The 14,297-nt window shown below is 30.6% G+C and overlaps 1 protein-coding gene and 1 long non-coding RNA gene across 2 annotated transcripts in view; one reads left to right on the top strand and one right to left on the bottom strand.

Moving 5' to 3' along the window:
- Window positions 1-14,297, bottom strand: part of LOC117171263 (growth hormone secretagogue receptor type 1) — a 222,307-nt gene that overhangs the window by 73,146 nt on the left and 134,864 nt on the right. The window lies entirely within an intron of this gene.
- LOC117171265 lies at window positions 4,317-5,392 on the top strand. Its single transcript, XR_004466858.1, has 3 exons — window positions 4,317-4,934; window positions 5,067-5,148; window positions 5,249-5,392. It is a non-coding gene; the product is annotated as an uncharacterized LOC117171265 (long non-coding RNA).

Here is a 14,297-nt window from a genome sequence, read left to right as displayed (position 1 = left end):
TTATTAGGATTACATTTTCTTTCTCATGTAAACTGATATGATGCACTCTTCAGACAAATCGTTTTTGAATTCGATAAGAGGGATGAAAGTGGCACGTGTATCACATTACAAAACGCTCTTTATTTGTGTGAATGCAAACAATAATTAGTTTACCTAAAAATACTTTTAAAATTGAGCATAAAAAAGAATAAAAAACACCCAATTTTGGCATAGTTCTCCTACTTTATTTAATATTTTTTTCACTTTGTTATTTTTCCTAAACTTGTGAAAACAGTTTTTAATATGAAATATTTGCTCTTTAAATTAATGATCATTCAATACGAAACATACCAAAAGTGTAAAAAAATTTACAAAAATTATTTGGGAAATCTTTCACTTTACATGCGTTTAATAAAAATATTAGAAAAATTATTAAAATAAATACTTATATGAATACCAATTAAAAACTAAAAAAAAAAAAGATTAGAAATTTGGCAGTACAAATAAATACTTTGATGTTGCTTAAAGCACAAAAAATATTTATTGGAAAAACATGTATACTTTTGATCTTCTTGAATTTGAATTTTTAGTCTCTAAAATTAATAACTGAAGAACAGAGGAACAATATGTAATATGTAATATAATAAAATATGTAATGTAATGAACAATATGTAATGTGATATAATGAAACAATAAGTGAATGGAAAATGAATTCGTCTTTTTTTGAAGAATTTTTTTATTTTTTATTTAAGATTGCAATCTTCTTGGATTAAAATATTAACTATTACATATCTCCTTTAAAATTAATTTCTGGTTACAAATTCAATTATTTAAGTCAAAATTTAATTTATTTGTTAAAAATTTGAGTCTGGTTAAAAAATATGCTGTTTGGTTGAGAACTAACTGCTTTGATGAACTTTCATATTTTTGAGTTACATTCCACAGTTTTGTAGAAAATTCGTTTCTTTTGTAAAATATTACATCTTTTTAAGTTAAAAATACAACTGGTTAAAGAGAAATCTCTTTGAATGAAGATTCGCCTATTTTGTTGAAAATTCATATTTTTGGGATGAATTGGTTAGTTTTATTTTTACTGTGTTCAGAAATTTATCATTTGAAAATAACTATATTTTATAATTAAACAAAGAATTTAGAGCAATGCTTACTTAAATGATTAATTTGAATCTAAAATATTGAACGTTTTCTTAAATAAACGTTTGAAATTGGAAAATTCTGAATTAAAAATATTACTTAATTAAATAAATCCCAATTCAAAGCCTTTGCTATTAAACAACCTGGAAATAAGAAGTACTTGAAAGGATACATTTAAAAAAAACTTGGAAGCTATACAAATGGAGAATTATATATCTTAAGCTCGTTAATTTATATAATTTCACAACTGAGCACTTGAAACTGAAACTTAATCAATTTTATATGTTAAAAATGGACCCTTTTCAACTTAAGAGCATTTAAAATTGAAAGCTTGTGCAATATCAAATAATTAAAAAAATGAGACAACCTAAAAAATTCGATAAGTAAATGTCGCGACACTTTAAAATTAGAAAATTTCCAAAATTATTAAATTGCCGTAATTATATAAATGCCGTCTTCTCTTTGTTTACTGCTGACATTCGTCAAACTAATTTCATGTTTGCCCAGGATGCATCACGCTGAGCTCGTCAGTCAGATTAACATACCTTACTTTATTTATAATATATACAACTATATACATTCTGTAGTAATAACTTAACAACACATATGTAGACTATATACGAGAATACACACGATACCCAACAAATTGAAAATATATACACTTCATATGCACAAAACATATGTGTATTATTTTAAAACTGAGATCCTCAGTGATTTATTCACAAAACAGAAAATTCATTCTGTCATCGAAGAAAATAGTGACGACTAATCCGCAGCTTTAAAATAATATACATATGTTTTGTGCATATGAAGTGTTTATATTTTCAATTTGTTGGATATCGTGTGAATTCTCGTATATACTATATATATATATATGTTATTAAGTTATTAATACAGAATGTATAAAGTTGTATATAGTGTAAATAAAGTAAGGAATGCAAATTGACTGACGACCACCACGTTGTGCATCCTGGACAAACATGAAATTAGTTTGACGAATATCATCAGTAAACGAAGAGGCGTATTTTTCTATCTACTTATAATGAATTAACACTGTGACAGGGAAATTCACGATAAAAGGTCTTTTTAATCGAATGATGATGTTGCATCTGGTTTATATTACACTATTGCGGATAACTTATTGCGTCATGAACTAAACGTTAAGTTTTTTCCCTCATTCTCATGTAATTGCATACATATGATGGACCAACCGAGTAGTTTTAATTTTTTTAAACTATGAAGTACCCCTTTGATCATTTCCGCAAAAATATATATTAAGTACTTGAATGTGAGAATGATACAGGAAAAAAAGGTTGGTGTTCCAAAAGTACTTCCTTTTAAAAAAATGATTTTAAAATTATAATAATTTGTTTCATCCCCTTATAGTGAACAGAATTGGTTTTTGAATTTATTGACCATAGGAACTCCCATATAACACAACGCTGCTCAAGGTTGTTGACCTTCTTAGAATAAAACAACAACCAGCTATGACTCTCGGTTAAAAATAATCGCCCTTCCCCTCTTCAATCGAAGTTTCGTGAGACTGTTGTTGTAATTAGACTCTCCAACCTAGACGCTTTGAGAGACTCTTTTAGTAAATTGTTATGAAATGAAGCAGTAGGGCACCACGGATGCGATGTAGAACACGATGCGATAGAAGAATTCAATTGATAAAGTCTGTGTGACTGAGGTTAGGGATATAATTTAGAAGTTGAAAACAGTGAGGCTGCTTTGTAGACCGTATGTGTGAGGTTAAAATCGTAAAAATTAAAATGGAAATGAGCAAAGGCACTGTTTGAAAAAACGGCAGAAGTTGCAATACAAATTTATTAACAAAAGTTTTTTGTAAGAATGAGTTTTTTTTAAAACGAGACTATGAAAGTACGTGTGTTTTAATACCAATGCATGCTATGAATTGTAATAATATACATTTGTGGAAATGATATACAATTTGAGGGACATACTCGAGTGCGAAGCACAAGATAAGTAATAAAAATGTGTTTGTTAGAGCCGAATGAGATTTAACAAAAGAGAATTCACAATCACCAAATTAACGTTGTCGATGCTTCGTCCTTTAGTTTTAAAAAGTGGGAGCACAAGTGTAGGGAATATAAAAATACCGAGCGCCTAGCGCGAGGTGAATACATTATCGAGCGTGAAGCGCGAGGTAAATATAGTGCCGAGCGCAAGGCCCCAGAAACAACAATTAATATTTAAAGTCACTATAAATTTTCTTTATTGTGTAAAATTGATGAAGTTATGAAAAATTCCCTCAGAAAGAAGCAATAACGCAATTGAATTAAAATATGAATTTTTACTTAACTGGAGACGAATAAAAACGTAACCTACCAATCAAACCTACTATACACTTCAGTTACAGTTATTATATATCGTCGTCGAAATTATTACCCAAATCACCAAAACCTACGTCGTGAAAGTTGTTGAATTTATTCTAACCTGACTTTTCCATAAATCGCGCTTAACTGCAGGATAAATCCGTTATTTGTCATATTTACCGGCCGAAAGTAAACTTCCTGGTAATTCGCATTTTATCTGCTAGATAGTGCTATTCAACGGTGGATCAACATGAAAGTATCCTATCTGTCGGATAAATTTATCTGTAGCTTTCATTGATAGGTGGTTAGCGAAATATTTCCAAACCTGCAGACCTTTCATGATGCGAGAGAGCGTACTCGTGACGTAATGCGTCTTAATATGGTACGCTGATACGGCGCGGTCGGTCCCAAATCTCGATCGTGATGGGAGGGAGGGGGGGAATGATGGGTGAAAAAGGTGTGGATACGGCCGAGTAAAGCTACTTTGCCAACCGTATTAGCAGAACGAACAATTGGTATGCCAGTTGTCTCGTTAAATGGAGGAGTAAAGGATGGGGGCAAAATAAATCTTCAAATGAATTAAGAGAGGTTTCGAATAAAATGCATTGAGTTTATTTGATATACATACAAGGATGACTCTTTAAACGTGGAGACGAGAGCTGATGCCCAGTCCTGGAAGGAACAAGCAGTAACAGCGGATGTCCAGCCGTCAGAATTGAGAGCGAGAACGGATCACTCGACTCGAGTCCGATTCCTGCGAGTTTTGACAGATCGGAGTCCAAGCGATTCTTCGATTTCCTCGCCTGCAGATGTCTATTTGTTTCTCTCTTATAATTATTTTACCTTCCTGTCCCCAGATGGCAAGGTTGGCCAAGGCTCATGCTTTCCCAACTTACGTGCGATTGTCGGCCCTGTATAAACTATTGTTCTAATTGAACAAAAGTCGTCTAGCTTAATATTGAAACATTAATTTTTTAATGATTGTCGGTTCTTGTATAAGGGCTTTTGCTGCAATTAAGTACATCGCCCGCTTCGCACATAACATTAACATTGCGGCAGTGAATACCCTTAAGTAAATCTGAAGAGTAAGGATAAGACTACCTAAAATAAAGCCATTAAAGTCTACATTAAAACAAATGAGGAAGACTCCAAGTTTCTTTCGAAGAAGCAAAAGGAATACTGAAGAGTTAAAGGCTTTTCAAATGAAAAAGTACGATAAGGCAGAGTCTGAGTGCCCGAAGCTGATTCAGGAAGTAAGGAAAAGGCGGAGCTCCGACTACCAAATGCTGGACTGATTTCTGAAATTTACAAGTTTTATTTGTCGATTTTTGGCGAAAATTACGAGGGAGAAGACCGGCAAATAAAGCCATTGGGAATTATAACGACCTATGAGGAAAGAGTTGTTTCGGAAGTACGGAATTTGCTCAGGCGATTGGACCCGGTAACAAAAGAAGTGTGAGCAGAAAAGTACGTAACTTTAAGTAAATGTACTCCTCTAGTGATCCTTACATACAAGTAAATAATACTCGTTAATGATTTACTATTAAAATGATTCATTCTATACTTATACTGAGTATTCTAATTTATTTATTTTTCCAGGTTATAGAAGAATATCAGCCATGGCATGTTGCCGCTTTCAAATTAGAAGAAAGATTGCTGTCAAACGCTGTTCAAGCTATCGGTAAGACATTAAGATTAGATTCTTCTAATTAATTCGTCCTGCTTAGATATGGATATGTTAACAGAAAATTTTGTTTTTATATATATTTTTTTCATTTCAGGAAATGGAGTGGAAGCAAAAACAAGGACGGAATTGAATGGTTTGAATACAGAGGTACCAACATCATCTGTAGCTGCTACTGGATTAAATGACATCTGTGTGCTCTTCGTCAATTAGACCCTCGAAAAACAGCCTGATGCCAACCAGATAAAACAGGGAGAATCCCATTTGAGATCAGCCAATACCTAACCAGGCATATTTCGTCACAAGCTGTCAACCTCTTCAATAAATGGAAGGATATGCAGCCTCATTGTCCGCACCTATACGAAGTGCCCATGGAATATCTTTAAATTCTAACAAACTTTGGTTTCTTCCGAAAAAATATACTTAAAAGTCGAAAGGCAAAAATTTATTTTACGATACTTTGGGAACAATATTTAGGAACAGCTGTCTTTAACATCCTAACTTCTAAATTGTGTATGTAAGTGTTCACTAGAAGCGAAACTTCCTAAAGTTTCTATTTTATGTCTTTATTGCAATAAGCTGCCTAAACCGTCAGAAGGCACGATCGCCGATCGTTGTAAAAACTTTCCTGTCATTAGACGTTATTTTCAAGGTTCTTAAATCGTTAGCCTGCCTGTCTTTACTTACGCATCTGTTAACCATGTGACCAAGGGCCTCTAGACCCTTGGGTTTCAACTTCGGGGGTTTTTCCCTTAGGGTTTTCCACTTCGTCGATTTCCGTCAAGGATCGGAAGTGAACCGGTCACTCTAAGAGATCGAGATCGTGTCATCTCCAAAACCGAAACCGTCAACTAATCTCTAATGAGCATCTGACCTATGCAGTTCGTTGCATAGGCAGCCTAACAAATTGTTTTCCAGTAGCAAATAATTCTAATATAAATCCTCCATTCCATATACAGTATTTTGTACTATTAATAAAAATAGCATAAGTTGTATTTTGTTTTTGTAACAGTTTTTTTACAAAACACCCAATTACATCTAGTTCCCTATGAAATTACCAACCCACAAAAAGAACACAGGCTTTTCGTTTAACGTCTGAATCAGTTATTATCTCTTTCCTCAGTATCGAAAGCGTCATGGTGTAATAAATAATTGAACAGTATACTGTTCTTTATTCATTTATATGAAAGCTTACATGCATTCTTATTTCATTATTTATAATTTTTATTTATAAATAATATAAACGAGCGCGGAATTTTCGGCATATGCGCATCAGACAGCGACTCGAAGCTTCGAATATTCAGTCGAGAAACACTCGAGTACGATATTCAAATCTCTCCGATCACTATCCATCACTAATTACCAGCCCTTGATGTTAAGTGGTTATTGATGGCGTCACATTGATGTAGATTCGTGGAATGTTTTTCACCAATGAGGTAGTTGATAGAGTTTGTGCAATCACCTTATTGGTCAAAACTAATCTACTAATCCACCTACATGGGACTACATCCTAAAGAACTAACAGCGGAAGACTATTCAGTTCATATCAGAGCGGATGTCCAGCCCTGATATTTCTGGCCGTTTTATGATGAAGCGCGCATTTTTAAACCCTAGGATCCTCAGAGAAAGCTGCCAGGAGTGGGAAGAGACGAATGGAAGGGGATGCGCGCGTTCGAGTTTCGCTGGTCCCTGCCAGGCCCTCGCAGCCTCCATGCATTTCCTTGTTACTGTTACGCCCAGGCGCTGCAATCGTTAATTGTTTTATGGAGCTGCGCAGTGATACGTTGAATTTGAGGATTCGTAACCTGTCGTTGAATAGTTGGAACCACCAGCCGCGAGAATAGTTCAGGTTAGATAGATATTTTTCAGAATATTTAGTCCGTTGAATTCTTCAGTAAAATTGTATAAATTATTAAATATTAATTATTCGTATTAATCGCGCACATGTATTCTTATCACTCTGTATTATCGGCAGAGCCGATCGCATGCGCACACTTCGTAGTCGCAAATTGAGGTTAGGTTGTCTCAGAAATGCTTTAAGGGCATATGACACAGCTAAATACCTATATTACCGACCTCACTTTTTCAGTTCACTGAATGTGTTTTTGAACCTAAGACCTTTTTTTTGTAAATAAAATATCGAGCTGAAACTTTGGAAAATGTATTAGAGTACAATAAAGTACGATTAGGTACTGCATTTTGGTAGGAACTTCACTGAAAATTATTTCATCATTTTTCTGAACCTCGACATTTTTTGAACGTTCGAAATTTGCTATACATAAAATATCGGTCTCAAACTTTGGAAAATGCAAGAGCCAAAAGAAAACTACGTTTAAGTACAAAGCTTAATAACAAAATACGTAAAAAAAAATTTTCAACTATCAATTCCATCGGCATCAGCCGGTAACGTTGTGCACGAAAATCATTATTTTGGGAGGGACCTATCCCTACTTTCAGCGTTGAACCAATCGAATTTGTAATGTCACACGATTTTATTGTTGAAAAGCCTATCGTGAGCGAGGTTGCTTTGTTCCTCCCACCTGAAGTAAGCAATTAGTTTGAGTGACAGGTCAAGGACAAGGGCCCAAAGTCCGCATCCAGCCGAATATACGCATATTAAGTTTAAGTGACAGTTTCCTGTCCGAAAGTCCAAAGTTCGCCTTTAGTAGCATCTGGCATTCTTTTCGCATTTATTCTATACTTGAATTAATATTCATAATTGATATTAGGTAATTTAAACATTTGCTCATTTCTTCTGTGTTTTAACTTTCTTTCAAGCTATTTGAATCTTTCCGCAAGAGAATTTACTAGTTCGGATAGTATTCAGTAAAAAGGTCTTAGCGCCTTGGAGTTTTAGTTCAGAAAACGGCGCATGCCGTTACTTTTCCAAAAACAAATGCGTGGAGCCTTGGAGGGCCATATCCATACAATGAAAAATAAAGTTCCTACCTCTTCCGGAAGAGGGTATATCAGTCTCCTTTTCTCTCTTAATATAAAATTTAAATAAAATAGTTGAATTTTCAACCAAAAGAAATTTTTAATAAAAAATGTAATGATTGATATTTTTATCAAAAAAATTCTAATTCTAAATAAATAAAAAACAGCTGAATTCATTTGAATAGACGAATTTTCAACCAAGAAAATAAATTTTCTGTCTAAAAGTCGAATTTTCAACCAAATAGTTACATTTTTAACCAAAGAGACGAATTTTGAACTAAGATGTCGAATACTTAACCACAAAAATGAATTTTCAACGAAAAAAAAAACAATATTATTCCGAATTTTGCTGCAAAATTCCTTTCGAATGATACCAAATGATTACGAATTCTTTTTTTTAAATACCGATTGCATCCACGTAAAGCCTACATTTTTTAGAAAAATGAATTCCCATTGAAAAGTTACTCAAAATTTTTATTTCGTATACATATTTTCCCCCTTAAATTATAATTTTGTTGTTAACTATTTTGTTGAAAACTTGTCTTTCGCGGATAAATAGAACGCTTTTTAATTGAAAATTATGTTTTTCTCGATGAAGTATCCACTGTTACATTTCGTGTTGGAAATTCATTTCTTTATTGTAAAAATATAACTATTTGTGTAAGAAATCAATTTATTTGTTAAAAATTATTTTTTTGACTCAAAGATACTTCATTTCACTATATTGGTGAAAATAAAATGGTTAGTTGATAAAATTTGTATTTAAACTTAAATAATAAATCATTATTCAGCATTTTTATTTTGTATTTTGAATTGATCAAATTCTTTTAAAACTGAATTTATTCATTTTTTTAAATTGTTGCGTTGAAGTTCTATGATTTTTTTAAATTTAGCATGCACTAAAGCTATACAAAAAAACGGTAAAAAAATCTATGTGAGCGAAAAAGTATTTCTGAATCTTCTCTGGCTTTATTGAAAAGTTTAAGTGATATTTTTATTCTTTTTCATATCATAGATACATATATACGGTTTCTACATAAGAGGTTTTCCAATAGATAAAAAGTTTATCAAATTGCTATAAAACATTTCTTGGCCTTTACCGAAGTCGTGCGTTTAATAATAATTTCTAGTATATGATGAAACGATACATGTTTTTTCAAAAAATGTATACAAACTTATTGGTTTTCCTTAATCTTTTATGGCATTATTAAAATTTTGTGACATAAACAAGATTTTTAAAATAGTCAAAAATGATCTTATTTTTACAATATTCTTAATCTCTAGCAAAGTCTTGAATTTGATAATAATTTTAAATATACAATAAAACTTTACATATGCATCAAATATATAATGCGGTATAATGCTTTTTAACCTCGTGTGGCCTTTTAAAAAATTTTCCGCATATGTGATCTTTTGAAAATAAACATAAAAAATTGAACATTTTTACAATATTCCTAATCTCTATCGAAGTTGTATATTTGATAATAATTTTCAAAAGAGCTGGTAGGGTGTTCTGTTCATTTTTCTGATAAAACTTATTATACAATAAAACTACATTTAAAAAATCGTGACGAGAGTCACGGTGCGGCATTGAATACACACATCCTAAAGTTAGCATTGTTTACTATGGTGCCATCTGCAATAATTAACGTGAGTTATTTTATTTCTAAATATTTAAATACAAGAAAAGTAATTGTTAAAATTAGTTCAAAGTTTTTTGCAAGTAGTGTTCGGTTTATGATTTACAAAACATGTTGGAAAATTTATTTTTGTTGGCTAGTTATTTTCTAGCGAATAATATAATTTTCCACCCAAATTTTTGAATTGCAGATGTAGATGTAGATGTGGCTTGAGTGCCGTTTTCCTGAGTTTGAGAATGAGAAAGTTTTGCAGAAAATTCCGGGCTAGCATTTCATAAACCATGGTATTTGTTATATATTTGTTTCTTATTTCATAAACATCGGTACCAGATGGAGCAGCGATTAGAGCAATCTGTACTGGACAGATTATTCTATCTTCCCCCTGGATCTTAAAACGAAAACGAATCTCTGGACTACGTATTTGTTTAGCTGGATTATATGCTTACCAACAATTCTAGAATTCAAATTTGTCAAAGGTCGTGCACATAATATATCACACTTCTTTATTTTGCTCATATCGTTGTATCCCTTTCTGGATTCAAGGTAGTACTCAGATCTTTATTTAAACAATGGAAAAACTTGTGGTATTATGTGCACGACCCCAAAGGGGTAGTTTGCCAAGACACCCTTCATTATCCTAAATTCGCTAAAATTAGCTCAAAGTGCTACTATCAGGGATGACGAAAAGAACTCAACAATACTCACTCTGACAGCCCCCTTTCTATGCTTGACTTGTCTCTTAACACATATCACAACAAGTCGTGAACCAACAAAGGGGACAATGGGGATTGAGGTTTGAGTTCCCATATTTATTCAGCAAAATGATCTACATCTTGGTAACATTTTCATCATCGAGACTGAAAAAATTTAACCAATATATCGTAAAAAAGTCGTGAGCAACAGCAGTTTCCTAATCTTCTGAAAAGAAGATACTGAAATCACAAATGGTTAATTGACTGTTTTTATAATATGATTTTTCACAAAGCATTGATTACTTCAGAGATCTTCATTTTATTACTACTAGATTAACCTGGTCTGTAATTTTTTAAATTTCTGAAATATTTATTCAGATTGAGACATTGAGGAAGGTTCATCGAACCTTCTGCGTGTCAGAAAAATTCGAATCCAGTTTTTTTTGTCCAGACTACGTTATTGCATCCAGGGGTCTATTTGACTTTTGTTCTGACAGTGCAGGTCGTTAGGAAGCTGCGTTGCAGTTGAGGAAAGTGACCTAGTGTCTTACTCTGTTCTCACAGGTTGTCATGTTTTAACTTTGTCAAATATAAATACCCTGTTGACAGCATTCCATATTTTGGTGAAAGTGCTTTCAGCTTCGTTTGTGGAATGTGCAACAGGTTTTAAAATGTTGCTTACTGGTTACAACATTCACCTGATATGATGAAAGATCGATTTCTTAGGTTGCCGTATTTGTTTGATTTGGCATAGATTTTTTGATATCATTAAGCATCATTTAACTCAGTCTGCATTCTATCTTTCTCAATTTCGGAAACCGTTGTGAAATGTAGTTTAGCTTATCGCTTACAATTATGGTTGCTACCTCCGAGGCTCCATATTATTGGTTCTGATTTCTTGTATAAAAAAATTCAAAATTTTATAGAGCATCGTATGTAACACCGACTAAAATAGGCGAATTGTGACAAATTTTGTATTTGTTTTTAACTTTTGAGCAATGACTTTTAAACACTTTTCACAATATTTTCCCCATATTTTTTTACGATAATTGAATATATTTTACAGTCTTGAGCTTGAAATTAAAAACCATTGCATTAACGAAATTATTTTTGTCATGACTTTGTGTGCTAGAAAGAGTTATCAATAATTTAGGATGCCGGATAAAATAGCAACTAGTATATATGAACTGAAACATGTTCATGAATATTTATTAGATATAATTATCTTTGCGATTTTTTCTAAACCTATTTGTAAAGATAACTTTATCTTATTTATCTATATATCTTTAATTTATCGTCTAATGCGCAGTGCTGTCTAAGTCAACACCCAGAACAAATGTTTAAATTAAAAAAATACTTTCCTTAACTTCTTTTTTCTATTTAAAGTAAAAGAACATTTAAAAAATACGTTTTTATGTATGAAATTATTAAGAACGCAAAGATCGAAAGTTTTTTTAATATTTAAAAAAAAATCTGGAATATTTTACTAACAAAGTTGACTTTCTAACCGAAAAGATTAATTCTGTATGAAAAATATAAAATTTTATATTTAACTAAAAAATATTTAAATTTTGAAGAAAAAAATAGTAAAATTATTCAATAAAAATACGAATTTTTAACAAATAGTTGAATCGTCAGCTTGAAAATCTTGCAGATTTTTTTGATATTCTTAGAAATCTTTCGAAGTTTTTTGCAATCTTTAAAAAAAGTTTTTTTTTTTAGAAAGAAAACATTACTTAGAATTTTTATCGGAATCTTAAGAAAAGTTTTTTCTTTTCACGACACCTTTCTAAATTCTTAAAGAGCTTTGGAATTTTTTTCGAAATCTTTAAAAATCTACACTTGGCTACAATTTTTTTTAACCTTTTCTAACATGGTGTTAAAATTCGGCCAACTAAAAAAAGAATGTTCAAATCTTCAACATTATTTTTTATGATTTTAAAAATCCTTTGATATAAATAAAAATATTTTTAAATATTCACTTAATATTAATTTTTCAAAATAAAAAGTTATTTGAAATTTTCCCAGGAAGCTTAAGAAAATTTTTTTAGATTCTCGATACTTTCAAAATTGTTTAAACCTTTAAACCTTATAATTTTTTTAAATATTCAAGTATATTTTTTGATATATTTATTTATTTTTAAAACATAAAATTAATCTTTTAAAATAAAATCGAAATCATTTTAAATTTTCCTTGAGAAGATTTTTTTCTTATTTGTATTGAACCAGTTCACGAGACTTATTACATTCCTTTACATGAATTTTCTATTCTTAAGCTTAAATTATTTTGATAAAAGCTGCATGTTGAGTTTTAACCAATTTTTTCTAGTTTATTTCGATACATATAATGCAGAAAATAATTTTTTCAGTGATAAAAAATAAAAATTGCCTATTTTTATAGTTTAAGTTATTTATTTCAAAGCTAAATAATAGGTTTTAACAATTTCGTGGAGTTCAATAAGTATGGAAGGCTACTTTCATACAGGCAAGGAATTTTTTTATAAAAAAAGCAAGATAATTGTTACTTTGTTTATCAAATTTTATTATAAGAATAAAATGATGCTATAAAGAAATTATTGGTCTTGTTTGTATTATCAGGTTGTTCTTTAAGTTGATTTTAAATGTATCTAAGTAAGCCTTATGAGCTAAGAAAAACATGTGTTTCCTAATTTTTTTTTAATCGAAAGTTTTAAATCAAAATTCTTCAATTTAAATTTTATCTGATTGACGTTTGGAGAATGTTTAATCTTTCAGATGTCATATTACAATTTATGAATTAAAATTGTTACAATTCTGAATGTTTTATTTTCAAACAGTGTTTAAATTTGATGACCTTAAAATAAAACTGATTAAAATTAGAAATTTTCCAATTAGGAATAAATTGTGACGTTATTATTTAAATTAAAAGTTAATAAAAGTGCAATGTTTATACATTGAAATTTTAATTTCAGGAGATTATAATTCCAAAAAATTTTGCTTGAAACGACTTAATTTATTTAATTTTAATTTTCAACCAAAAGAGATGAATTTTCCATCTGAACATATGAACTTCCAACAAGAAAGTAAATTTTCAATCACAAAAACGAATTTTAAACAAAAATAAAGTTGAAAGACTTCAAGAATATTATTTATGATTTATTAACATATTTGGTACGTGTTTGAACAATTTTCATTTGTTCAAACAACTTTTTCACTTAAAATCGTAAAAAGTTATTATTTTTTCTGTGAATAACGCTACTAACGATCATTGATCAAATTGACTTCATTGATAAAATAAAGTACTGATTAAAAAGAGACATAATGTGAGAGCTTAAAAAAAGAACTAATCCAGGAACTAATAAATAAATAAGAGTATGCAATTAAAAATATATTTTAAAATCAAACCATAATTTGATTTAGACTAGGAAAACTAAAAAAGCCTGCAAAATAATTAACTCTCTGCTGTAAAATTACCGAAAAATAAAATATTCGAAAGAGAAATTTTCCGCAGTTACAAAATTGCCGAAACAATACAAGCACAAGGTTTTCAATAGACGAACAATCTATTTAAAAAATATGTACATTAAAAAAAACTTGTATACAGGGTCGACTATTTTTTTATTCGGCAATTTTCAGTCGAGAATTCTGCTATTTAGAAATATTCAAATTCAGTAATATTATTAACCGTCGAGAATTTTTAAAATAATATACACATTATTTTAAACTCGTCAATTTTCGAGATTAATAATTGAAAATTCTTTATTTTTAGGAATGTATGAATTAAAATTCTTAAACTGTAACGATTTTGATGAGTTTGAATATCAATTTTAAAGAATTGCAGTTTAAAATTTTTGAATATTTTCTATTCAAGACTCTTTAGTACTTGATACTTTTAACA

Source organism: Belonocnema kinseyi, chromosome 4, assembly GCF_010883055.1.
Source record: "Belonocnema kinseyi isolate 2016_QV_RU_SX_M_011 chromosome 4, B_treatae_v1, whole genome shotgun sequence".
In the NCBI taxonomy this organism is placed as follows: domain Eukaryota; kingdom Metazoa; phylum Arthropoda; class Insecta; order Hymenoptera; family Cynipidae; genus Belonocnema; species Belonocnema kinseyi.
Note: the sequence above shows the minus strand (reverse complement) of the source record. Positions and strands in the feature narration are given on the sequence as shown.